Genomic DNA, 26341 nt, shown 5'->3' on the forward strand with positions numbered 1-26341 from the left:
TAGTTCACGATGGTTGTACTCCTCCAATTTCTCCATTTGGAATTTCTCGGTTGATCCGCTCTCTTTCGTGGTCATTGTGACTTCGTCGTGGGGTGAGCTACTCTCTGTACGTTTATGCGGTGATTCGGATCGCGCCGCTGGCCACCAATGTTAGACGGACCGGGAGGGTCGGCCGAGGTTACGGGGAGAGGTCTCCAGGGAGAGCCGTCTCCAACGACTGTACAGATAAGCAACTTCCCCCCCACAGACGGACACCACACAAGGTTGAAGGTTAACGAGACTTTATATGCAATTCTTAGGTTACGATGATGGATACAAGGAGGTCTGGACTCAGGGGTCCCCTCGGTTCTAGTCTCTGGTTTAGGAAAGGGGTAGCGGGACAGTCTTTGTTACCAACGAGTGGAAAATAGCTCTCAATCCTCGAGCTCGGCGTTCTAGATGATCGGGCCGCGGCGGAGCCAGGCAGGTCCCGAGATGGACGAAGGAAAACGACGGTCCGCGGCGGAGCCTGCAGGTCCCGGTGAAGATGGCGGTTACAACGGTCCGCGGCCACGCCAGCAGGTCCCGACGACGATGAAGGTGATGAAGATTACGACGGCTGTGGCAGCGCCAACAGGCAGGACGATGGTGCACAAGACAGAGCTACGGCAGCGCCAGTAGTCCGTCCAGGATGAGTTCCTCTTTACGTCTCTCGACTCCAAGATACAACTGCCTTCCTGCTCTGGAGCTGCCCCAGTTATAGGGCTGGTGTGCTTTGATGTCCGGACCCTCGCACTTGGAGGTCGGGAGGTCCGGGATGAGGGAGTCCAGACACCCAGCAGGGGGGTGGAGCCAGCGCCCGGGGAGGCGATGGGCGAGCGGCACTTGGTGGGGGAGAGCCATCGGCACCTCTTTCTCCTATTGACTTGCCAAGTAGCCCGCTCACCTCCTGGGTGGAGGGTGGTGCCGGAATGTCTGAGGCCGGCCCAGGCCCAGGGTTGAGGTCGATCGGGGGCCAGGCGGCCTCGTGGTGGAGTGTCCAAGATGGCGCCCCAGGCTGGGCGCGTGGGCCGGCAGTGGATCGGACCCACGAGGTCGACATGCTCGAGGGCAGGGGTCCCTGAGGGGACGGAGGACGTGCAATGGTGGTGTGTGGTACTTGCGGGACTGGACTCAGGCCTGGTTGGGCCGGGGGAGAGCGGCCCTTCATGTGGCCTGTCCAACACTGATCTTTTGCGCATCTCCTTTGGCTGCCTGCACAGCCTGCCCTAACATGCTGGACACAGAGCGTTTCAGCCCCTAAGAGGCCAGGTTGGCCTGGGGAACAGTTTCATGTGTTGTGCCCTGGCGTGGGGTACGTGTTTATGTCCTATGTGATCTTTTGCGCAAATGTGATTACCTGCCTAATGTGATTTCTGTATCATGTGTAATGCTTTATGCCCACACCTCTGAATGTATGTTTATGCTTAGGAGGTTGTTTTTCCTAGTATAGGTTATGCTAGTGAGTTCATGGTTCCCTGCGTGATATCGGCCTAAGGTGTCTAGGATTGGGTAGGTGGTACTTACCTTTTGCCAGTGGTTACTGGTTGTGTGTTGGTGCTACAGTTATTATATGTGCTATGTTCTAAGCGTTATTTCTATAAAGTGCTAATTCTACCAAGTGCTAGTTCTAAAAGTGTTATTCCTGACAGTGGTCCATGTGGCCCTGCCCCATGTACATAATCCCCCTGTAAATTCTGCCCGTGCCAGTTGGCACAGTGTAAATTGTGTGTTTATTATTCAATGTGTTTGGTATAATACAAAGGCTATTTTTATATATAACCTTGTGTGGAGTTTCTTTTGTTATGGGCCTTGGATGTTGTTGCTGGGTGCACGCGCAAACGCTTTACACCTTGCCTCCGAGATAAGCCTGACTGCTCGTGCCAAGCTACCAAGAGGGTGAGCAGGGGTTATCTAGGCGGGTGACTTCGTTACCCTGACGTAGAATGGTGGTTTCTGCCTGGCTTTGGCGCAAGCCTCAGCCAACCGGAAATCGCCATTTCTAACAATGCTAATTTCTAAATATGCCTATATAGGTAGGACACGTGCAGAAAGAGGAAGAAAGGCGCAAAAAGAAGCAACAGAGGTGCAGAAAAAGGCAACATAAGTCCAGAAAGAGGAAGAAAGGTGCAAAAAGGAGCAAGAGAAGTGCAGAAAGAAGCCTACTTTGAGTGTACCCTTCCACAGACTCATAGAAAGTAGCCTAATCACTAATCCTTCTCCCAAGATGTCTTAAACCTCACTTTTCTCTTGAAGGTTTACTATTCATCGACTGTTCAGAATTTGTTGGCCTACCAAATGTAAAACAGCAATCCTAACCATATCACTTTTGCAAGTCTGACCAAGTTTGTGAAAGTATGCATGTGTGTGTCTCTGCTTTTACCTGGTGATATGTTACATAAAATTAAACATAAAAAAGGTGAATATCCGTATTTCAAACAGCATACTCTGTAAATTTGTGTACAAGAAGGTGCATGTATTTCTTTCTCCTCCTGACCATATTCAATAGTACATTTGAGGGGCTCTACACACCTATATAAAACGTGTCTGCCTGTGCAACCGAATGACAGAGCAGAACTAACAAGATTTGACCATCTATAAGAGAAGCTACCCCCATTTTAAACTACCATCTTCAGATCAATAACACGTGAAAATACATGTACAAGTAGACATATACCTCAGTCACGAGAGCACGCAGATCTTTAAACTTAACAGTTTGCACTTCCCAATAACGTCCTCCCCCTCAGTCTCCTTTTCTGGTCTTATGATTTATAGACCTCCGGGCCCTTGATTTAATTTTAGTCAGAATTTACTGAAAATTCTAGAACCTTATTTTGGTAGTTCCCATCTGACTGTTATGGGAGATTTGAACTTCCATTTAGAGGACTTAGATTCTAGTGAAACCCGCCTCTTGGTGGATTCCTTGGCCACATGCGGCCTCCGGCAACTGGTAGACAGCCCTACTCATCGGGCTGGCCACACATTAGATGGGTTTTTTTCCAACGACCCCAGACTCAGGACAGGTCCCCCCATTCCCCTGGTGTGGTCCGACCACCTAGCTGTCCCCTTGGAATTTAAACCCCCCTCTCCTTTCACTCTGCCGAGTGATCCCAGGATAAGGGAACCCAAGCGGAACTATATGAGAAATTCCAATGACACCTTGGCCCCCTTGATGGCCAATGCCAGGAGGATGTATGACGTAACAACGCATGTTATTACAATGCGTGCTGTTACGTCGCAGTCGTTACAACGACTGCATGTTACCACGCTATGCCTTTACAACGCAAGTCTTTACATCGACTTGCGCTAGGTGGCGTGCTAACAGTAAAAAAGGGTAATTTACTATTCCAACTCCAGTCAACTTATCAGTAGGGAAGGTGTTGGGATAGTAAACTACACCATTTTTAATGTTAGCACGCCATCTAGCACAAGTCGTTGTAAAGACTTGCGTTGTAATGGTATAGCGTTGTTACATGCGGTCGTTGTAACGACTGCGATGTAACAGCATTGCGGTGTAATAACCGCGTTGTAAAGGATGTTTCGGATGCCAGGATAACCCCTGTGGGGGATGTCAGCGGTGCTGCACTGGAGCTTTCTAACTCCATTGCAGAAGCAGTGGATTTTCTGGCCCCCGCCTCATATTGCTACTCCGCTAGGAAGAGACCCTCGGCCCCCTGGTTTTCAGAAACACTTAGGCTCCTAAGGCAGGGCTGCAGGAAACAGGAGAGGTTCTGGAGAATGAGCTGGGATCTCAGGGAAAGGGAAAAACACAAACTCCTTCTTAGAGAGTATAAGGCAGAGGTAATCAAGGAAAAACAGGCTCACTTCTCCAGTTTAACAGCCTCCCTCAGTTCCCCTAGGGAACTGTTTAAAATTGTTGATTCCCTGTGCACCCTGCAAACTCCTGACCCCATTGTAGGTTCTCAAGAGCTGTGCGATAAGATCTCTCTATTTTTTCAGACAAAAATAGTTGACATTTATGCCACTCTTGAATCACAAAGGGATTTGTTGGGTTCTCCTCTCCCTCTGGCCCCATCATTCATAGAATGTTGTAAAACAGATTCTCTTGTGACCCTGTCCAATTTCCCTCTTCTTTCCCTCCAGCAGATAGATCTGCTTCTAAATAGGACCAAATCTGGATCTCCTTTGGACCCATGCCCTCTCAAGATCCTGAAGGAGTGTAGGAAAGTCTTGATGCCCCTCTTTCTCCAGGTGATGAATCGCGCTATGAAGGAAGGCATCTTTCCATCTTCTTAGAAAAAGGCAGTGGTCAAGCCTTTGCTGAAAAAGCTGACACTAGATCCAGAGATATTAAAAAACTTTTGCCCAATATCTCTGCTGCCGGCTCCAGCAAAGAAGCAAGAGACACACCTCAACCAACATTTAACGGCCTTTCTGGACAGCTGTGGGCACTTGGACCTGTCACAACACGGTTTCCGGAAGTTCCATAGCACGAGTCGGCTCTCACAGTGGTCGAAAACAACATTCACACGAAGGTCGACCAGGGCCAGACCACTTTTCTGGTCCTGCTTGACCTGACAGCAGCTTTCGACACCCTGTCTCCCTCTATTTTAACAACTCGCCTCAGGGAGATAGGGGTGGAGGGCCCAGCGCTGAGCCTTCTGATCTCCTTCCTTAATCAAAGGGAGCTGAGGGTCAAGCTGGGAGAGTTCCTTTCCCCTGCTATACCTGTGCAATGTGGGGTCCCACAGGGTCAGCCTTGAGCCCCACTCTCTTTAACATCTATGTGGCCCCACTTGCGAGGCTAGTAAGATCCTTTGGGATGGAGGTGGTGTCATACGCCAATGACACCCAAATTATGGTGTCCCTCTCCCACTCGGTGAGTGCCTCCGTTCTCAGCTTCAGGAACTGCATGGAGGAAGTTTCACAATGGATGATCCTGAATTCACTGAAGCTGCACGGAGAGAAAACCGAGGTCCTGATTTTCGGTGGAGGTCAGGATATCTGGTCAAGCGACTGGTGGCCCCCTTCTCTTGGAGCCTGCCCACTGCCCACGATATCTGCCCAGAATCTGGGCGTGATGATTGACACCTCACTTGCTATGGTCCAGCAGGTAAATAGAACGGTCTCCACTTGCTGGGGTGTTATCAGGATCTTGAGGAAAATCACCCACTACCTTTCCTTGCAAACCTGCAAACAGATCGTGGTTGCCCTAGTCGCCTCACGGCTAGACTATTGCAACGCGCTCTATGCGGGCATCAATAAAGACCTGATACAATGCCTGCAGACTGTTCAAAATGCGGCAGCTAGTTTGTGCTTGATGTCCCCAGCTTTTCCTCTGCCACAGCAGCTAGGAAGAGCCTGCATTGGCTCCCGATTCAGGCCAGGATCTCTTTTAAGATCCTGTGCCTTGTCTATGGGGCCCTGTCTGGCGAAAGCTCTGAAGGCATAAAATCTCTGCTGGTTTCATACGCTCCCAGCAGAAACCTTCGCTCCGCCAGCAAGAATCTTTTGTTTGTCCCTCGGGTTCGCAGAGTCAGGGGAGAGGAAGGGCCTTTTCCTCCCTAGCCCCTAAGCTGTGGAACACCCTCTCCTGAACTGAAAGCACAACCTTCTATCTTGCTCTTCAGGAAAGCATTAAAAACATGGCTCTTCGCCGAGGCATATCTGTAATCTGGCATGGCCCCTATATTATAATTATTCTTTGTTAGGCGCCTTGATGCCCTCTGGGCTAAGTTGCGCATTATAAGATGTCCTTCATTCATTCATTCATTTATCCATTTCAATATAGAAACAGGCAAGAGAAGTACAAAAAGAAGCAAGAGAAGGATAGAAAAAAATAAGAGAGATGCAGAAAGAGTAATAAATGTGCAGAAAGAGGCAAGAAACGTGCAGAATGAGGCAAGAGAAGTGTAGAAAGAGACAAGAGAAGAGTAGAAAGAGGCAAGAGAGGTGCAAAAACTGGAAAGAGAACTGCTGAAAGAGGCAAGAGAGTTGCAGAAACAGGCAAGAGAGGTGCAGAAAGAGGGAACGGGTACAGAAAGAGGCGAGAGGTGCAGAAACAGGCAAGATAGGTACGGAAAGAGGGAACAGGGGTACCAAAAGAGGCAAGAGAAGTGCTGAAAGAAGTAACAGAGGTACAGAAAGAGGCAAGAAAAATACCTAAAGAAGGAACAGAAATGCAGAAAGAGGGAAGAGAAGTACAGAAAGAAGCAACAGAGGTGCAGAAAGAGGCAGGAGAAGTGCAGAAAGAGGCAACGAGGTACAGAAAAAGACAAGAGGTGCACAAAGAGACAAGAGAGGTGCACAAAGAGGGAAGACGAGTACAGAAAGAGGCAACAGGGGTGCAGAAAGAAGCAAGAGAGGAGCAGAAAGAAGCAAGAGCAGTGCAGAAATAAGCAAGAGAAGCGCAGAAAAAGGCAAGAGAAGTGCAGAAAGAGGCAAGAGAGTGACAGAAAAAGGCAAGACAGGTGCAGAAAGAGGCAAGAGTACTGTAGAAGGAACCAACAGAGGTGCAGACAGAGACAGGAGTGGTGCTGAAAGAGGCAAGAGAAGTGCAGAAAGAATCAACAGAGGTGCTGAAAGAGGCAAGAGAACTGTAGAAAGAGGGAAGAGGTACAGAAAGAGGGATGCAGAAAAACGCAAGAGGGATGCAGAAAGAAGTAAGAGAGGTGGAGAAACAAGCAAGATAAGTGCTGGAAGAAGCAACAGAGGTACAGAAAGAAGCAAGGGGTGCAGAAAGAGGGAATACATGTGCAGAAAGAGGGAAGAGATGTGCAGAAAGAGGGAATGGGATACAGAAAGAGGCAAGGGGGTGAAGAAAGAAGCAACAGAGGTGCAGAAAGAGGCAAGAGAAGTGCAGAAAAAACCAACAGTGGTGCAGAAAGAGACGTGCAGAAAGAGGCACACGGGATGCAGAACGAAGCAAGAGAAGTGCAGAAAGAGGCCAGAGAAGTGCACAAAGGCAAGAAAGTTGCACAAACAGGCAAACAAGATGCAGGAAGATGGAACAGGGGTACAGACAGGGGGTAAAGAGGTGTGGAAATAGAGAAGAGGAGTGCAGAAAGAGGCAAGAGGGTTGCAGAAAAAAACAAGAGCGATGTAGAAAGAAGCAAGAGAAGTGCAGAAAGAACCATCAGAGGTGCAGAAAGAGGCAAGAGGGGTACAGAAAGAGCCTAGAGGCGTGCAGAAAGAACCCACAGAGGTGCATAAAGAGGCAAGAGAGCTGCAGAAAGAAAAAATAGAGGTGCAGAAAGAGGCAAGGGAAGTACAGAAAGAGGCAAGAGAGGTGCAGAAAGAAGGAAGGAGGGTGGAGAAAGAGGCAAGAGAAGTGCAGAAACAAGCGACAGAGATACAGAAAGTGGTAAGGGGTGGAGAAAGAGGCAAGAGAGGTAAAGAAAGAAGCAAGAGGAGTGCACAAAGAAGCAAGAGAGATACACAATGTGGGAACAGGGGTGGAGAAAGTGGCACAAGGGGTGCAGAAAGAAGCAAGAAAGGTGTAGAAAGAAGCAAGAGAATTGCAGAAAGAGGCAAGAGAAGAGCAGAATGCTGCAAGAGATGCATGGAAAAATGTGAGAGGTGCAGAAAGAGGCAAGAGAATTACAGAAAGAACCAATATTGGTGCAGACAGAGGCAAGAGGGGTGCATGAAGAGGGAAGGGGGGTGGAGAAAGAGGCATTGGGGTATAGAGAGAAGCAAGAGAGCTGTAGAAAGAAACAAAAGAAGTGCAGAAAGAAGAAACAGAGGTGCAGAATTGGGCAAGAGGGGTGCAGAAAAAGGCAAAGGGGTGCAGAAAGAGGGAAGATTGGTGCAGAAGCAGGCAAGGGGGTGCAGAAAAAAGTAAGAGAGGTACAGAAAGAGGGAACGGGTACAGAAAGAGGCAAGAAGTGCAGAAACAGGCAAGAGAGGTGCGGAAAGAGGGAACAGGGGTACCAAAAGAGGCAGGAGAAGTGCTGAAAGAAGTAACAGAGGTACAGAAAGAGGCAAGAAAAATACTGAAAGAAGGAACAGAAATGCAGAAAGAGGGAAGAGAAGTGCAGAAAGAGGCAACAAGGTACAGAAAAAGACAAGAGGCGCACAAAGAGACACGAGAGGTGTGGAAATAGAGAAGAGGAGTGCAGAAAGAGGCAAGAGGGTTGCAGAAAAAACACAAGAGCGGTGTAGAAAGAAGCAAGAGAAGTGCAGAAAGAACCATCAGAGGTGTAGAAAGAGGTTAGAGGGGTACAGAAAGAGCCAAGAGACGTGCAGAAAGAACCCACAGAGGTGCAGAAAGAGGCAAGAGAGCTGCAGAAAGAAAAAACAGAGATGCAGAAAGAGGCAAGGGAAGTACAGAAAGAGGCAAGAGAGGTGCAGAAAGAGGGAAGGAGGGTGGAGAAAGAGGCAAGAGAAATGTAGAAACAAGCAACAGAGATACAGAAAGTGGTAAGGGGTGGAGAAAGAGGCAATATAGGTAAAGAAAGAAGCAAGAGGAGTGCACAAAGAAGCAAGAGAGATACCCAATGTGGGAACAGGAAAGGAGAAAGTGGCACAAGGGGTACAGAAAGAAGCAAGAGAGATGAAGAAAGAAGCAAGAGAATTGCAGAAAGAGGCAAGAGAAGAGCAGAAAGCTGCAAGAGATGCATAGAAAAACGCGAGAGGTGCAGAAAGAGGCAAGAGAACTACAGAAAGAACCAATATTGGTGCAGACAGAGGCAAGAGGGGTGCATGAAGAGGGAAGAGGGGTGGAGAAAGAGGCAATGGGGTAAATAGAGAAGCAAGAGAGCTGTAGAAAGAAACAAAAGAAGTGCAGAAAGAAGGAACAGAGGTGCAGAAAGAGGCAATAGGGTTGCAGAAAGAGATCTGGGGGTGGAGAAAGAGGTAAGGGGTGCAGAAAGAAGCAAGAGAGCTGCCAAAAGAAACAAAGTGCATACAAAAGGAACAGAGGAGCACAAAGAGGCAAGAGGGGTGCAGAAAGAGACAGAAGGAGTGCAGAAAGAAGTAAATGGTGCCGAAAAAAACAAAAGAAGTGCAGAAAGAAGGAACAGAGGTGCAGAATGAGGCAAGAGGGGTGCAGAAAAAGGAAAAGGGGTGCAGAAAGAGGGAAGATGGGTGTAGAAGCAGGCAAGGTGGTAAAGAAAGAAGTAAGAGAGGTACAGAAAGAAACAAAAGAAGTGCAGGAGGAAGGAACAAAGGTACAGAAAGAGACAAGAGGGGTGCAAAAAGAAGGAAGAGGGCTGCAGGAAGATAAAAGAGGGGTGCAGAAAGAAGCAAGAGAGGTGCAGAAACAAAAAAAGAAGTGCAGAAAGAGGCACGAAGGGTGCAGAAAGAGGGAAGGGGGTGTGAAAGAGGCACGAGGGGTGCTGAAAGAAGCAAGAGAGGTGCAGAAAGAAGCAACAGAGTTGCAGAAAGAGGCAAGAGAAGTACAGAAACAAGCAACAGAGAGTCAGAAATGGGTAAGAAGTGTGGAGCAAGAGGGGTGCAGAAAGAATCAAGAGAGGTGCAGAAAGAAACAGAAGAAGTACTGAAAGAAACAGAAGAAGTACAGAAAGAAGGAGCAGGGGTGCAGAGAGAGTCAATAAAGGTGCAGAAAGAGGGGAAAGGGGTGGAGAAAGAGGCACAAGGTTGCAGAAAGATGTAAGAGAAGTATAGAAAGAAGCAACAGAGGTGCAGAAAGAGGGAAGAGTGGTGCAGAAAGAAGCAACAGAAATGCAGGAAGGGGAAGAGGGGTGGAGAAATAGGCAAGAGGGGTGCAGAAATAAGCAAGTGGGGTGCAGAAAGAAACAGAATTGCAGAAAGAATGAACAGCGGTGCAGAAAGAGGGAAGTGGGGTACAGAACAAGGCAAAAGGGTTGCAGAAAGAAGTGAGAGGTGCAGAAAGAAACAAAAGAAGTGCAGAAAGAAGGAACAGAGGTACAGAAAGAGGCAAGAGGGGTACAGCAAGAGGGGTGTGAAAGTGGCAAGAGGGGTGCAGAAATAAGCAAGTGGGGTGCAGAAAGAAATAGAAGTGCAGAAAGAAGGAACAGCGGTGCAGAAAGAGGGAAGAGGGGTACAGAACAAGGCAAAAGGGTTGCTGAAAGAAGTGAGAGGTGCAGAAAGAAACAAAAGAAGTGCAGAAAAAAGCAACAGAGGTACAGAAAGAGGCAAGAGGTGTGCAGCAAGAGGGGTGTGAAAGTGGCAAGAGGGGTGCAGAAATAAGCAAGTAGGGTGCAGAAAGAAACAGAAGTGCAGAAAGACGGAACAGCGGTGCAGAAAGAGGGAAGAGGGGTACAGAACAAGGCAAAAGGGTTGCAGAAAGAAGTGAGAGGTGCAGAAAGAAACAAAAGAAGAGCAGAGAGAAGGAACAGAGGTGCAGAATGAGGCAAGAGGGGTGCAGAAAAAGGCAAAGGGGTGCAGAAAGAGGGAAGATGGGTGCAGAAGCAGGCGAGGTGGTACAGAAAGAAGTAAGAGAGGTACAGAAAGAAACAAAAGAAGTGCAGAATGAAGGAACAGAGTTGCAGAAAGAGACAAGAGGTGTCGTAATTTGATAAATGACTGGGTTAGCGTTAAGCTTTGCTACACATTATTTCCTTATCTTGGCCATAGTTGTTAAACGCCATTTTGTATGTTACGGCGGCCAATTTAGCGAATGTGTCGCCTCGTGGTCAGCATGCCCTTTGTCCGTCCTCTGTACCACTGACCACTCAAGTTTGCCCAGCAACAGGCTATTTTTAGTAATGGTCAAGCCGCACATGCGCAGTTCCGATTGACCAGTCATCACTTAGGAATGTTCCGCCAAACTGACCAGTGGTGTTGTAACCCCTCCCATGAGCTGGCTGTGTTCCAAAAATGACCATATATGTACCTAAAACTCTGTAACCATGTACTGCCTATTTTTTAATGTCTGTAAAACTGTATAAAAGAAGGACTTACACCGATGTTCGGTGTGATACTTCTTGCATTGCCGAAAGGTGCTGTAGGAATGTACCACCACCCCATGGGGTCTTAATAAACTTGTCTTTTGCATTTTCTAGTTTCCGTGCCAACAGTTCTTATGGTGTAGAGGGTATTCTGCGGAGTATGTAGGCCTGGAGAACGCAATACCACAGAGGGGTGCAAATAGAGGGAAGAGGGCTGCAGCAAGATAGAAGAGGGGTGCAGAAAGAAGCAAGAGAGGTGCAGAAACAAAAAAAGAAGTGCAGAAAGAGGCAAGAGGGGTGCAGAAAGAGGGAAGGGGGTGTGAAAGAGGCACAAAGGGTGCTGAAAGAAGTAAGAGAGGTGCAGAAAGAGGCAAGAGAAGTACAGAAACAAGCAACAGTGAGGCAGAAATGGGTAAGAAGGTTGGATAAAGAGGCAAGAGGGGTGCAGAAAGAATCAAGAGAGGTGCAGAAAGAAACAGAAGAAGTACAGAAAGGAACAGAAGAAGTACAATAAGAAGGAGCAGGGGTGCAGAGAGAGACAATAAAGGTGCAGAAAGAGGGAAATGGGTTGAAGAAAAAGGCACAAGGTTGCAGAAATATGCAAGAGAAATGCAGAAAGAAGCGACAGAGGTGCAGAAATATGGAAGAGTGGTGCCGAAAAAAGCAACAGAAATGCAGGAAGGGGGAAGAAAGGTGAGAAAAGAGGCAAGAGGGGTGCAGACAGTAGCAAGAGGGGTGCAGAAAGAAACAGAAGTGCAGAAGGAAGGAACAGTGGTGCAGAAAGAGGGAAGAGTGGTAGTGAACAAGGTGAAAGGGTTGCAGAAAGTAGTGAGAGGTGCAGAAAGAAACAAAAGAAGTGCAGAAAGGAGGAACAGAGGTAGAGAAAGAGGCAAGAGGGGTACGGCAAGAGGGGTGTGAAAGTGGCACATGGGTGCATAAAGAAGTATGAGAGGTGCAGGAAGCAGCAACAGAGGTGCTGGCAGAGGGAAGTGGGGTGGAGAAAGACAAAAGAAGTACAGAAAGAAACAACAGATGCAGAAAGAGGGAAGAGGGGTGGAGAAAGAAGCAAGAGGGGTGCAGATAGAGGGAAGAGGGTTGCAAAAAGAGGCAAGAGAGGTGCAGAAAGAGGCAAGGGGGTGCACAAAGAAGCAAGTGAGGTGCAGAAAGAGGCAACAGAGGTGCAGAAAGAGGCAAAAGTGGTGCAGAAAGTAGAAGAGATTTGCAGAAAGAGGCAAGAGAAGTGCAGAAAAAGAAAGAAAGGTACAGAAGGAAGCAACAGAAATGCAGAAAGTGGCAAGAGTGGCTTGCACACCATTAGTACCAATTTAACACCCACATTAAGCAATAAGAAACAGGTGACCATTCTAAGTTTGCAAAGGACCTTCACCATGGTGTAACTCTTGTTGCTGCATTTTTGGTAATGTTTGAGCCGTTTGAGCTAGAAACAAGGCGTTTTTTTGTTCAAATCTGTAGATTAGGCAGCAGAAGATGGATTATGTGGCTAATGCGGAAAATGTTTAATTGTGCAAACGTCAGTGCAGCCAAACAGTCGCATAATTCAAGTGGCCCTGCTCCTTCCTCTGACTAGGTCCAGAAGTTCTCCTCAGTGATTCCTTCTTTTTTGTCTCATTGAGTTCATAGTTTAGCTTCTATGGAAACGAGGAAGACTAAACCTGAGGTTATCACTCCATAACACAGACTACCATACCACATAATTACTCTCCATAACATATAATCCCACTCTACATAATACCTATACGCTAAATACCACATACTTTCTATTCACATAATTTCACTGCACAACATACCACATAATTCCACTACACACAACATACATCTACTCCACTCCAAAAAACATTAATAAAAATGTTTACATTTACAACACCAACATCTAACTCTTGCAAATGCGACACCTATTACATTACAAATGCTTCTTTAACTGTTAGTCGCGTTTGCAGAGTGGTGGAGAAAGGGGGCTGGACCTCCGACCAGCCCTTAGGAATTACGCTGTGTAGGACTAACAGGAGGTACCAGGAGGGCTTCTTAGCCCCCAAAGTCCCTCAGGAGAATAGTGGACTTCATCCCCTAACACATATTGTGCCAGGACGGGCGTTTGCAGAGTGGTGGAGATAGGGGGGCGTGGCCTCCGAAGACCTCTTAGCAATCCCACTGTGTGGGAATTACTTGAGGGAACAGGAGGGGTATTTCGTCCCCAAGAACAACCTTGGGGGCCAACTATCCCTCCTATCACCTCCAGTAAGTCCCACACAGCAGCATTGGTAAGTACTCATAGCATACCATGCCCCCTTTGACCACCAGTCTGCAAACACGAACCCTGGCGTGCTCTTTGGTGGGGATTAAAGTCCCCTTCACTGCTGGGGTGCTTAGGGTCCAACTAGCCTACCTGATACCTCCAGTAGGCCCCAGATAGTGGGATTGATGAGAGGTGGACACAGGTCATGCCCCCTTTTGCCACCACTCTGCAAACACGCCTCCAGCAGAGTGCCAAGAGGCGCATTTGCAGAGTGGTGTAAAAAGAGACATGGCCTTCGACCACCTCTGGTCTGTGGTCCCTTGCGGGAGACGGCATTGCTTTTGGACAAGGGGAGCTGCCGACATGCAGCTCCCCTTGTCCAAAAGCAATCTGCTTTGCTTCATGGAAGCGAGAGCAGGTTTTCTGCTCTCGCTCCATTAAACAAAGCAGAGTTTGCAATGACAGGGCGGGAGCAAACTGCAATGTCCTTGGGGTGGGCACTTCATTACTGGAGCCGCACTGGGGGGTGTCGGTTCGCAGGGCCATGGAGGGCTCCAACAAGTTGAAAGCCCCGGGGAGGTGGTGGTCACCAGGTCTGGGGGTCTGCAACGGACCCCCGCATTAACATAATTAGCGCCCAGAGGAGGTTGTGGTCCCCGGGTCAGTGGAGAGGGGCAGGAGCCCCCCCACACTTCTCTAATTACATTGAAGCCCTGTGGAGGTAAATGTCCCTGGGGCTTTGGGGGCCCGCAAGGCCCCCACCCATATTTGTGAACAGCCCCGTGGAAGTGGCAGTCCCCCAGGCAGCGGGGGGCCGCGTGCCCCCGTGCATAATAAATAAAGCCCTGGGGAGGTGGCATTCCCTGGGGCTTTGGGGCCCCGCGCAGCTCCCGCAGATGTATTGCACATTACCCCTGGGACTCGGTCCACCCGGGGGCTCACAGAAACGAAGAGAGCCCACGCTTCATTTTTTTAAAAAAAGTTCTCCCACAAGTTAAACTTACAAGATGGCTGCCACAATTTGTGTTGATCGTGAAATGTGCCAAAGTTATAAGTTCATTAAAACATAGTTGAATCCTACGTTTTATTATCCTCTCATTAGATCTGCCTAATAAAACCTGAAACACTGGTCCTGGTGTATCTTGCCTACTGCTTGCTGCATTCAATGCTGATTCATCAAACACCAAAGATATAAGCAAAACAACACTTTATTGACATTCTTTAACTTTTCCCCTCCCTATGATGAGCTGACACAGCAGTGGTGGCTGTTGATTTCTAAAAGTAGTGAAGTGCAATCCTTGTTCCAAATTCTAATGAGTAAGCCTGGCTGCTTCTCAGAGGGTGAGGGGTGTTTGCTCACACTCACTGGCACTCAGTCTTACTATATCAATCATTGTCCCTTACCCTCATTTACTTAATCACATTAGTACATTCACTAAACTTTACTCACTCTGTCTCAGTGACTCACCCAGTGTTACTCTGTCTCCCTTAATCTCACTCAGTCTCGTTTAATCTCACTCATTCTGATTAATTTAATCTCCCTCTGACTCACTCAGTCGCACTAAGTCCATCTCATCCTAAATAAATCGGACTCACTCTATCTCACTGTGACTCATTCATTCTCACTGAGTCTCCGTTCAACTCAGTCTCACTCTGACTCACCCATACTAAGTCTCACTCAGCCGCCCTCTGAGTCATTAGCTCTCCCTGATTAACACCTCCTGATTTATTCAATCTTATTCTGATTCACTCCTACACACTTAATCTCACTTATACTTACTCAGTCCCACTCATTCTGACTCACTCATTCTCACCCTAACTCACTCAGACTCACTGAGTCTCACTCATTCACATTCATTCTGTCTCAGCCTCACTCAGTCACTCAGTGTTACTCAATGTCAAGCAGTCTCATTTATTCTCGCTCAGTCTCAAACCTTCTCACTTACTGTCACTCAACCCCACTCTGACTCAATTAGTCTCTCTCAAGTTCACTGTGACTCACTCATTCTTAGTCTCGCTTAGTTTACGAAATTTCATTCGATTTTCCCTGCCATTTGAAAACTGCACTGGCTTTCTGCCGAAAAGCGAATTCTGTTTACAGCCCTATGTATCGTACATGAAGCACTTTTGAACCTTGGCCCAGAAGTCATCAAATACCTGTTCCAGCGCTATGTCCCTCCAGACAGCTGCTTTCTGCCAACAAGATCTGGCTTGTAGTAACCAGGTTCAGAAAGGCAAAGTGGGGAGGAAGAGCCTTTGCTGCGGCAGTATCCAAACTTTGGAACACCCTACCTATATCATTGTCTTGTCTAGAGTCACATCCACTCTTTCATAAATCTTTAAAGACCTGGCTTTTTGCCCTTTAATCTTTAGAGTACTGATATCTACATTCCTGTGAGCTGGCTTCAGCTGTCAGCGCCTTGACGCCTTTGGGCATTGTTAGTGCTTTACAAGTTGATTATTTATTCAGTCATTCATTCAGTTTAAACCCAGGTCCATTCGTTATGATTCAGTCAATCTCCCTCGGACTCACTCAGACTCACTTATTCACAGTCATTCTCACTCTGACACTCTCCAACTCACTCACTTACTCAGTGTCACTCATTTTTAGTTAATGTCACTCAGTCTCGCACATTCTCACTCTGACGTGTCTAGTTTCACGCAGTCTCAGTCTCACTCATTCTCAATTACTTTGACTCAATCAGTCTCACTCAGTCTCACTCATTCTCACTCTGACTCACTCTATCTCACTCATTCTCATTCTGACTCACTCTATCTCACTCATTCTCACTCTGACTCACTCTGACTCACTCATTCTCTGACTATGACTCATTCAGATAGTGACTCATCCAGTCCTTCTCTCTCATTCATCCTCACTTGTGCTCACTCTTCCGGTCTCTCATTCTCACTCACTCTGACTCACTCATTCACTGACACTCACACAGTCACACATAGACACACTGACATTTCGCTCATACATGCACTCACTCGCAAGAACACACTCTCATGCAAACATACAGAGCTTTTAAAGGTTGTTTTGTACGCTCCCTGTTGCCTCCTTTGTTCCTGTTTGGAGTCTTTCTTTCTGCTCTCAGGGCAGGAGCATGAACCTTAAACCTCGGACTCGCAGTCACAGATCTGAGGTTTCAGTCATCACTTTCACCCCACCGTTTGCCAACTATGGCCCACATGCATCAAAGCAAAAACCGGTCGCAAACAGGCAGATTCTCAGAATCTGTGCCTTTGCAACTGTATTTTTGCATTTGGGATGCATCATCCCAAATGCAAAAATCGCAACTTAAGTAATCTCTAAATTGCGATTACTTCAATAGCCATTGAAATTATCACAAATAGAAATTCCTTAAATGCAATGCATTAAAGTTAAAAAACTAGCGATTTTGCTAATAGGGGGAGCAAATTACCATGAAGTTGAACTTCATGGTAATTGGCAAAAACTTGGAAAAATGCACTTTAGTGCATTTTTCAAAGTTCCATTTTACTCACATACATGCCTTGGGGCATGTGTGTGTGCAAGATGTTCTCATATGCAGATTTCAGGAGTGCAACACGGTGTCCTTTTGACACCCTGGTACCTTTGAAATGGCATTCTCAATTTGCGATTCTCTAATTGAGAATCGCAAATCGAGAATGTCTTCCCATTCATTCCTATAGGCCTCTAGGCCCATAGGAATGAATGGGGAGGTATTCCTTAATTGCGACTCGCAATTTGCGAGTCGCAATTAAGGAATGTTTAGAAATTGCAAATTTTTAAGCGATTCCTACATGCTTAGCCTTTTGCTATTCCTTTTTAGCGAATCTTTATTTTTCGCTTTTAAGGAATCGCAAATGGCATTGTTGATGCATGTGCCAGCAAGTGACGAGTTGGGAATGGGTGGGTCGACTGGCTGATTGGTGTGTATCCATAGTCACTGCAGGGCTTCAGCCTGCAACGCCCATGGCTACATTTAGATGTGGCTCTTTAGCACATCACAGGTGGGGAGGCACAGAGTTGTGCAGGGTCCTGCCAGCAGGCCTGGGGGTTTCGCCAGCCCTGGATAATCTTCTGATGTCTGGTGCTGGAGCCCTACTCTGCCTGCGCCAGCCGTCAGACACTGTCACTAGCTGCCTCAGTCTGCTGCTTGATGCCATTTCTTTGTACACTCAGAGTGAATAATACGCTTTTATTCACTCTTCTTATAATAAAAATGGGCCAGAAAACATGAAGGCTGTGACCCTGGAGTCGTAAAGTGAGAGTCACCGCTGTGACACATGACATACCAGTAGAAACGCATTCTTGTTGGCATCAGCCAGATTGTCTGCAGATGGGTCATGCAGTGGCAAGTTTACCAGAAAATCAGCACTTGTTAGCACCCCTTTATTTTGAGCCTGCCAGTCCCCGCTTGGTGGATCTGCACAAAGTTGAAAATACAAGAGTAATCGCCACATACTAAGAGCTGAATTACGAGTCTGGCGGTCCATTGACCTCCAGACTCATGGGGGCGCAGCGGTGGCGGTCTCCCGACCACCCTATTACAATAAGGCAGTCAGACCACCATTGCCCCCATAGCAGCCAGTGCTGTAGATGTTGTGGGGGCTTGTACTGGTGCTACTCACTCTGTTTCTGCAGTAAACTTGTACTGCTGCTGCCAACTCTTGCCCTGTTTGTGTGCAAAGGAAGCTTGCACTGCTATTATGCATCTTAATAAAGTTTGAAGGAACCTTTTATTGCACCGGGGCCCCTAACCATGGTTACGGAATGACCTGTATTGAGGTTCATTATTGTACATATATAGATATTTCTCCCGAACCTTAGCATCAGGGATGACGTCTATCAGTCAGGTGCGCCTGGGCCTGCTCTGGGCTCACCTGTGAAGTATGAAGTTGTCATCGGTTTATTCTCAGAGAGGCTCAGGCTGGACTCTGACAATACCATGGAATGCGCCCCCTGCCTGCAGCCCTACGCGTCTGAATGTATGTTCAGTTTACACTTATGGTAAAGATCAGGCCCCTACTTTGTGCCAGTTCCGTGGGGCTGCCGGACCCAAAGCAGCCGGAAGTGTGTGAGCCCCCCTCCCCCCAGGCGTTGCCATGGAGACCCCTGCATTGCCCCCATACCTATTGCAACGCAAGACGCGACACAGTCGACGAGGCAGCATTTCTGGATCCCATGGCAGTTCTGGTTGTTCAGGCCGCAGTCATTGCGGAAACGACCCCTGCAGATGTCTATCGGAACCGGAGGAAATGGAACACAGTCGCCGTCTTTCTCTGTAATGAACAAAATGTAAGAGTCGGTGAGTCTGCGGCCTCGTCATTCAGATCCAGCCCCTGAAGTCTTTTCATGATCATTGGAGGCAGTTTGTACAATGCAGACGACGGTTGAGCACAGAGAGGGGCTCCACAGAGTCCAGCCTTACACAGTGACCCAAAGCCATCAGTGTGCAGGACAACCCTGAGGGAGCTTCAACGCGCACACAGCTCCCTCACAAGACAGCTTGCACCCTCTCCCTCATCTGCTGCGGCTGCACACAGATCCCTGCCACTGAAGCTCGCACCCTCTCCCTCATGTGCTGCAGCTGAACAAAGCTCCCTCCCAAGGAAGCTCACACCGTCTCCCTCATGTGCTGCGCTGCACACAGCTCCCTGCCACTGAAGCTCGCACCCTCTCCCTCACATGCTGCAGCTGCACACAGCTCCCTCACAAGACAGCTCACACCTTCTCCCTCATGTGCTGCGGCTGCACACATCTCCCTCCCAAGGAAGCTCGCACCTTCTCCCTCATGTGCTGCAGCTGCACACAGATCCCTGCCACTGAAGCTCGCACCCTCTCCCTCATGTGCTGCAGCTGAACACAGCTCCCTCCCAAGGAAGCTCACACCCTCTCCCTCATGTGCTGCATCTGCACACAGCTCCCAGGCACTGAAGCTCACACCCTCTCCCTCATCTGCTGCAGCTGCACACAGCTCCCTCCCAAGACAGCTCGCACCCTCGCCCTCATGTGCTACGGCTGCTCACAGCTCCCTACCACTGAAGCTTGCACCCTCTCCCTCATGTGCTGCAGCTGAACACAGCTCCCTCCCAAGGAAGCTCACACCGTCTCCCACATGTGCTGCAGCTGCACACAGCTCCCTACCACTGAAGCTCGCACACTCTCCCTCATGTGCTGCAGCTGCACACAGCTCCCAGCCACTGAAGCTCGCACTCTCTCCCTCATGTGCTGAAGCTGCACACAGCTCCCTCCCAAGGCAGCTCGCACCCTCTCCCTCATGTGCTGAAGCTGCACACAGCTCCCTCCCAAGGCAGCTCGCACCCTCTCCCTCATATGCTGAAGTTGCACACAGCTCCCTCCCAAAGCAGCTCGCACCCTCTCCCTCATGTGCTGCAGCTGCACACAGCTCTCTCCCAAGGAACCTCGCACCCTCTCCCTCATGTGCTGCAGCTGCACAGAGCTCCCTCCCAAGGGAGCTTGCACCCTCTCCCTCATCTGCTGCAGCTGCACACAGCTCCCTCCCAAGGAAGCTCGCACCCTCTCCCTCATGTGCTGAAGCTGCACACAGCTCCCTCCCAAGGCAGCTCGCACCCTCTCTGTTAGACGGACCGGGAGGGTCGGACGAGGATAAGGGGAGCGGTCTCCAGGGAGAGCCGTCTCCAGCGATCGTACAGACAAGTAACTTCCCCCCCACAGACGGACACCACACAAGGTTAAAGTTCAACGAGACTTTATAGGCAATTCTTTAAGTTACGATGGAATGGTACAAGGAGGTCTGGACTCAGGGGTCCCCTCGATTCTGGTCTCTGGTTCGGGAAAAGGGTAGCGGGACAGTCTTGTTACCAAAAAGGTGGAAATAGCTCTCAATCCTCGAGCTCGGCGTTCTAGATGATCGGGCCGCGGCGGAGCCAGCAGGTCCCGAGATGGACGAAGGAAACGACGGTCCGCGGCGGAGCCAGCAGGTCCCGATGAAGATGATGGTTACAAACGGTCCGCGGCCACGCCAGCAGGTCCCGACGACGATGAAGGATATGAAGGTTACGAAGGTTGCGGCAGCACCAGCAGGCCAGACGATGGTGCACAAGACAGAGCTACGGCAGCGCCAGTAGTCCGTCAAGGATGAGTTCTTCTTTACGTCTCTCGACTCCAAGATACAACTGCCTTCCTGCTCTGGAGCTGCCCCAGTTATAGGGCTGGTGTTCTTTGATGTCCGGACCCTCGCACTTGGAGGTCGGGAGGTCCGGGATGAGGGAGTCCAGACACCCAGCAGGGGGGTGGAGCCAGCGCCCGGGGAGGCGATGGGCGAGCGGCACTTGGCGGGGGAGAGCCATCGACACCTCTTTCTCCCATTGACTTGCCAAGTAGCCCGCTCACCTCCTGGGTGGATGGTGGTGCCGGGATGTCTGAGGCCTGGCCAGGCCCAGGGTTGAGGTCGATCGGGGGCCAGGCGGCCTCGTGGTGGAGTGTCCAAGATGGCGCCCAGGATGGGCGCGCAGGCCGGCAGTGGATCGGGCCCATGAGGTCGACATGTTCGAGGGCAGGGGTCCCGGAGGGGACGGAGGACGTGTAATGGTGGTGTGTGGTACCTGCGTGACCGGGCTTGGGCCTGGTCGGGCCGGGGGAGAGCGGCCCTTCATGTGGCCTGTCCAACACTCTCCCTCATGTGCTGCAGCTGAACACAGCTCCCTCCCAAGGAAGCTCACACAGTCTCCCTCATGTGCTGCAGCTGCACACAGCTCCCTGCCACTGAAGCTCGCACCCTCTCTCTCATGTGCTGCAGCTGCACACAGCTCCCTGCCACTGAAGCTCGCACCCTCTCCCTCTTGTGCTGCAGCTGAACACAGCTCCCTCCCAAGGAAGCTCACACCGTCTCCCTCATGTGCTGCAGCTGCACAAAGCTCCCAGCCACTGAAGCTAGCACCCTCTCCCTCATCTGCTGCAGCTGTACACAGATCCCTCCCAAGACAGCTCGCACCCTCGCCCTCATGTACTATGGCTGCACACAGCTCCCTGCCACTGAAGCTCGCACCCTCTCCCTCATGTGCTGCAGCTGAACACAGCTCCCTCCCAAGGAAGCTCACACTGTCTCCCACATGTGCTGCAGCTGCACACAGCTTCCTGCCACTGAAGCTTGCACACTCTCCCTCATGTGCTGCAGCTGCACACAGCTCCCAGCCACTGAAGCTCACACCCTCTCCTTCATGTGCTGAAGCTGCACACAGCTCCCTTCCAAGGAAGCTCGCACCCTCTCCCTTCTTATGCTGCGGATGCACACAGCTCCCTCATCTTCAAAGGAACCTCGCACCCTCTCCCTCATGTGCTGCAGCTGCACTCAGCTCCCTCCCAAGGAAGCTCGCACCCTCTCCCTCATGTGCTGAAGCTGCACACAGCTCCCTCCCAAGGCAGCTCGCACCCTCTCCCTCTTGTGCTGAAGATTCACACAGCTCCCTCCCAAGGGAGCTTGCACCCTCTCCCTCATGTGCTGCGGCTGCACACAGCTCCCTCCTAAGGAACCTCACACCCTCTCCCTCATGTGCTGAAGCTTCTCACAGCTCCCTCCCAAGGCAGCTCGCAGCCTCTCCCTCATGTGCTGAAGCTGCACACAGCTCCCTCCCAAGGGAGCACGCACCCTCTCCCTCATGTGCTGCGGCTGCACACAACTCCCTCCCAAGGAAGCTCGCACCCTCTCCCTCATGTGCTGAAGCTGCACACAGCTCCCTCCCAAGGCAGCTCGCACCCTCTCCCTCATGTGCTGCGGCTGCACACAGCTCCCTCCTAAGGAACCTCACACCCTCTCCCTCATGTGCTGAAGCTTCTCACAGCTCCCTCCCAAGGCAGCTCGCAGCCTCTCCCTCATGTGCTGAAGCTGCACACAGCTCCCTCCCAAAGCAGCTCGCACCCTCTCCCTCATGTGCTGCAGCTGCACACAGCTCTCTCCCAAGGAACCTCGCACCCTCTCCCTCATGTGCTGCAGCTGCACAGAGCTCCCTCCCAAGGAAGCTTGCACCCTCTCCCTCATCTGCTGCAGCTGCACACAGCTCCCTCCCAAGGAAGCTCGCACCCTCTCCCTCATGTGCTGAAGCTGCACACAGATCCCTGCCACTGAAGCTCGCACCCTCTCCCTCATGTGCTGCAGCTGAACACAGATTCCTCCCAAGGAAGCTCACACCCTCTCCCTCATGTGCTGCAGCTGCACACAGCTCCCAGGCACTGAAGCTCACACCCTCTCCCTCATCTGCTGCAGCTGCACACAGCTCCCTCCCAAGACAGCTCCCACCCTCGCCCTCATGTGCTACGGCTGCTCACAGCTCCCTACCACTGAAGCTTGCACCCTCTCCCTCATGTGCTGCAGCTGAACACAGCTCCCTCCCAAGGAAGCTCACACCGTCTCCCACATGTGCTGCAGCTGCACACAGCTCCCTACCACTGCAGCTCGCACACTCTCCCTCATGTGCTACAGCTGCAAACAGCTCCCAGCCACTGAAGCTCGCACCCTCTCCCTCATGTGCTGAAGCTGCACACAGCTCCCTCCCAAGGCAGCTCGCACCCTCTCCCTCATGTGCTGAAGCTGCACACAGCTTCCTCCCAAGGCAGCTCGCACCCTCTCCCACATATGCTGAAGTTGCACACAGCTCCCTCCCAAGACAGCTCGCACCCTCGCCCTCATGTGCTACGGCTGCTCACAGCTCCCTACCAGTGAAGCTCGCACCCTCTCCCTCATGTGCTGCAGCTGAACACAGCTCCCTCCCAAGGAAGCTCACACCGTCTCCCACATGTGCTGCAGCTGCACACAGCTCCCTGCCACTGAAGCTCGCACCCTCTCCCTCACATGCTGCAGCTGCACACAGCTCCCTCCCAAGGAACCTCGCACCCTCTCCCTCATGTGCTGCAGCTGCACAGAGCTCCCTCCCAAGGAAGCTTGCACCCTCTCCCTCATCTGCTGCAGCTGCACACAGCTCCCTCCCAAGGAAGCTCGCACCCTCTCCCTCATGTGCTGAAGCTGCACACAGCTCCCTCCCAAGGCAGCTCGCACCCTCTCCCTCATGTGCTGCAGCTGCACACAGCTCCCTGCCACTGAAGCTCGCACCCTCTCTCTCATGTGCTGCAGCTGAACACAGCTCCCTACCACTGAATTTCGCACCATCTCCCTCATGTGCTGCAGCTGCACACAGCTCCCAGCCACTGAAGCTCGCACCCTCTCCCTCATCTGCTGCAGCTGCACACAGCTTCCTCCCAAGACAGCTCGCACCCTCGCCCTCATGTGCTACGGCTGCTCACAGCTCCCTACCAGTGAAGCTCGCACCCTCTCCCTCATGTGCTGCAGCTGAACACAGCTCCCTCCCAAGGAAGCTCACACCGTCTCCCACATGTGCTGCAGCTGCACACAGCTCCCTGCCACTGAAGCTCGCACCCTCTCCCTCACATGCTGCAGCTGCACACAGCTCCCTCACAAGACAGCTCACACCTTCTCCCTCATGTGCTGCGGCTGCACACATCTCCCTCCCAAGGAAGCTCGCACCTTCTCCCTCATGTGCTGCAGCTGCACACAGATCCCTGCCACTGAAGCTCGCACCCTCTCCCTCATGTGCTGCAGCTGAACACAGCTCCCTCCCAAGGAAGCTCACACCCTCTCCCTCATGTGCTGCAGCTGCACACAGCTCCCAGGCACTGAAGCTCACACCCTCTCCCTCATCTGCTGCAGCTGCACACAGCTCCCTCCCAAGACAGCTCGCACCCTCGCCCTCATGTGCTACGGCTGCTCACAGCTCCCTACCACTGAAGCTTGCACCCTCTCCCTCATGTACTGCAGCTGAACACAGCTCCCTCCCAAGGAAGCTCACACCGTCTCCCACATGTGCTGCAGCTGCACACAGCTCCCTACCACTGAAGCTCGCACACTCTCCCTCATGTGCTGCAGCTGCACACAGCTCCCAGCCACTGAAGCTCGCACCCTCTCCCTTATGTGCTGAAGCTGCACACAGCTCCCTCCCAAGGCAGCTCGCACCCTCTCCCTCATGTGCTAAAGCTGCACACAGCTCCCTCCCAAGGCAGCTCGCACCCTCTCCCTCATATGCTGAAGTTGCACACAGCTCCCTCCCAAAGCAGCTCGCACCCTCTCCCTCATGTGCTGCAGCTGCACACAGCTCTCTCCCAAGGAACTTCGCACCCTCTCCCTCATGTGCTGCAGCTGCACAGAGCTCCCTCCCAAGGAAGCTTGCACCCTCTCCCTCATCTGCTGCAGCTGCACACAGCTCCCTCCCAAGGAAGCTCGCACCCTCTCCCTCATGTGCTGAAGCTGCACACAGCTCCCTCCCAAGACAGCTCGCACCCTCTCCCTCATGTGCTGCAGCTGAACACAGCTCCCTCCCAAGGAAGCTCACACAGTCTCCCTCATGTGCTGCAGCTGCACACAGCTCCCTGCCACTGAAGCTCGCACCCTCTCTCTCATGTGCTGCAGCTGCACACAGCTCCCTGCCACTGAAGCTTGCACCCTCTCCCTCTTGTGCTGCAGCTGAACACAGCTCCCTCCCAAGGAAGCTCACACCGTCTCCCTCATGTGCTGCAGCTGCACAAAGCTCCCAGCCACTGAAGCTAGCACCCTCTCCCTCATCTGCTGCAGCTGCACACAGATCCCTCCCAAGACAGCTCGCACCCTCGCCCTCATGTACTATGGCTGCACACAGCTCCCTGCCACTGAAGCTCGCACCCTCTCCCTCATGTGCTGCAGCTGAACACAGCTCCCTCCCAAGGAAGCTCACACTGTCTCCCACATGTGCTGCAGCTGCACACAGCTTCCTGCCACTGAAGCTCGCACACTCTCCCTCATGTGCTGCAGCTGCACACAGCTCCCAGCCACTGAAGCTCACACCCTCTCCTTCATGTGCTGAAGCTGCACACAGCTCCCTTCCAAGGAAGCTCGCACCCTCTCCCTTCTTATGCTGCAGATGCACACAGCTCCCTCATCTTCAAAGGAACCTCGCACCCTCTCCCTCATGTGCTGCAGCTGCACTCAGCTCCCTCCCAAGGAAGCTCGCACCCTCTCCCTCATGTGCTGAAGCTGCACACAGCTCCCTCCCAAGGCAGCTCGCACCCTCTCCCTCTTGTGCTGAAGATTCACACAGCTCCCTCCCAAGGGAGCTCGCACCCTCTCCCTCATGTGCTGCGGCTGCACACAGCTCCCTCCTAAGGAACCTCACACCCTCTCCCTCATGTGCTGAAGCTTCTCACAGCTCCCTCCCAAGGCAGCTCGCAGCCTCTCCCTCATGTGCTGAAGCTGCACACAGCTCCCTCCCAAGGGAGCACGCACCCTCTCCCTCATGTGCTGCGGCTGCACACAACTCCCTCCCAAGGAAGCTCGCACCCTTTCCCTCATGTGCTGAAGCTGAACACAGCTCCCTACCACTGAATTTTGCACCGTCTCCCTCATGTGCTGCAGCTGCGCACAGCTCCCAGCCACTGAAGCTCGCACCCTCTCCCTCATCTGCTGCAGCTGCACACAGCTTCCTCCCAAGACAGCTCGCACCCTCGCCCTCATGTGCTACGGCTGCTCACAGCTCCCTACCAGTGAAGCTCGCACCCTCTCCCTCATGTGCTGCAGCTGAACACAGCTCCCTCCCAAGGAAGCTCACACCATCTCCCACATGTGCTGCAGCTGCACACAGCTCCCTACCACTGAAGCTCGCACACTCTCCCTCATGTGCTGCAGCTGCACACAGCTCCCAGCCACTGAAGCTCGCACCCTCCCCCTCATGTGCTGAAGCTGCACACAGCTCCCTCCCAAGGCAGCTCGCACCCTCTCCCTCATGTGCTGAAGCTGCACACAGCTCCCTCCCAAGGCAGCTCGCACCCTCTCCCTCATGTGCTGAAGTTGCACACAGCTCCCTCCCAAGGCAGCTCGCACCCTCTCCCTCATGTGCTGCAGCTGCACACAGCTCCCTCCCAAGGAACCTGTCACCCTCTCCCTCATGTGCTGCAGCTGCACAGAGCTCCCTCCCAAGGAAGCTTGCACCCTCTCCCTCATCTGCTGCAGCTGCACACAGCTCCCTCCCAAGGAAGCTCGCACCCTCTCCCTCGTGTGCTGAAGCTGCACACAGCTCCCTCCCAAGGCAGCTTGCACCCTCTCCCTCATGTGCTGCAGCTGAACACAGCTCCCTCCCAAGGAAGCTCACACCGTCTCCCTCATGTGCTGCAGCTGCACACAGCTCCCTGCCACTGAAGCTCACACCCTCTCCCTCTTGTGCTGCAGCT

General features: G+C 51.5%; 1 long non-coding RNA gene across 1 annotated transcript in view; it reads right to left on the reverse strand.

The window, feature by feature from the left end:
• LOC147660956 (uncharacterized) overlaps positions 1–18372 on the reverse strand; it is a 38097-nt gene extending 19725 nt beyond the window's left edge. Inside the window, exon 1 of the long non-coding RNA XR_015306102.1 lies at positions 18223–18372. This is a non-coding gene — a long non-coding RNA (uncharacterized LOC147660956). The remainder of the gene's footprint in view (positions 1–18222) is intronic.
• Positions 18373–26341: the final 7969 nt, after the last annotated feature.

This window comes from Lissotriton vulgaris, unplaced genomic scaffold (genome assembly GCF_964263255.1).
Source record: "Lissotriton vulgaris unplaced genomic scaffold, aLisVul1.2 SCAFFOLD_1887, whole genome shotgun sequence".
Taxonomy (NCBI): Eukaryota; Metazoa; Chordata; class Amphibia; order Caudata; family Salamandridae; genus Lissotriton; species Lissotriton vulgaris.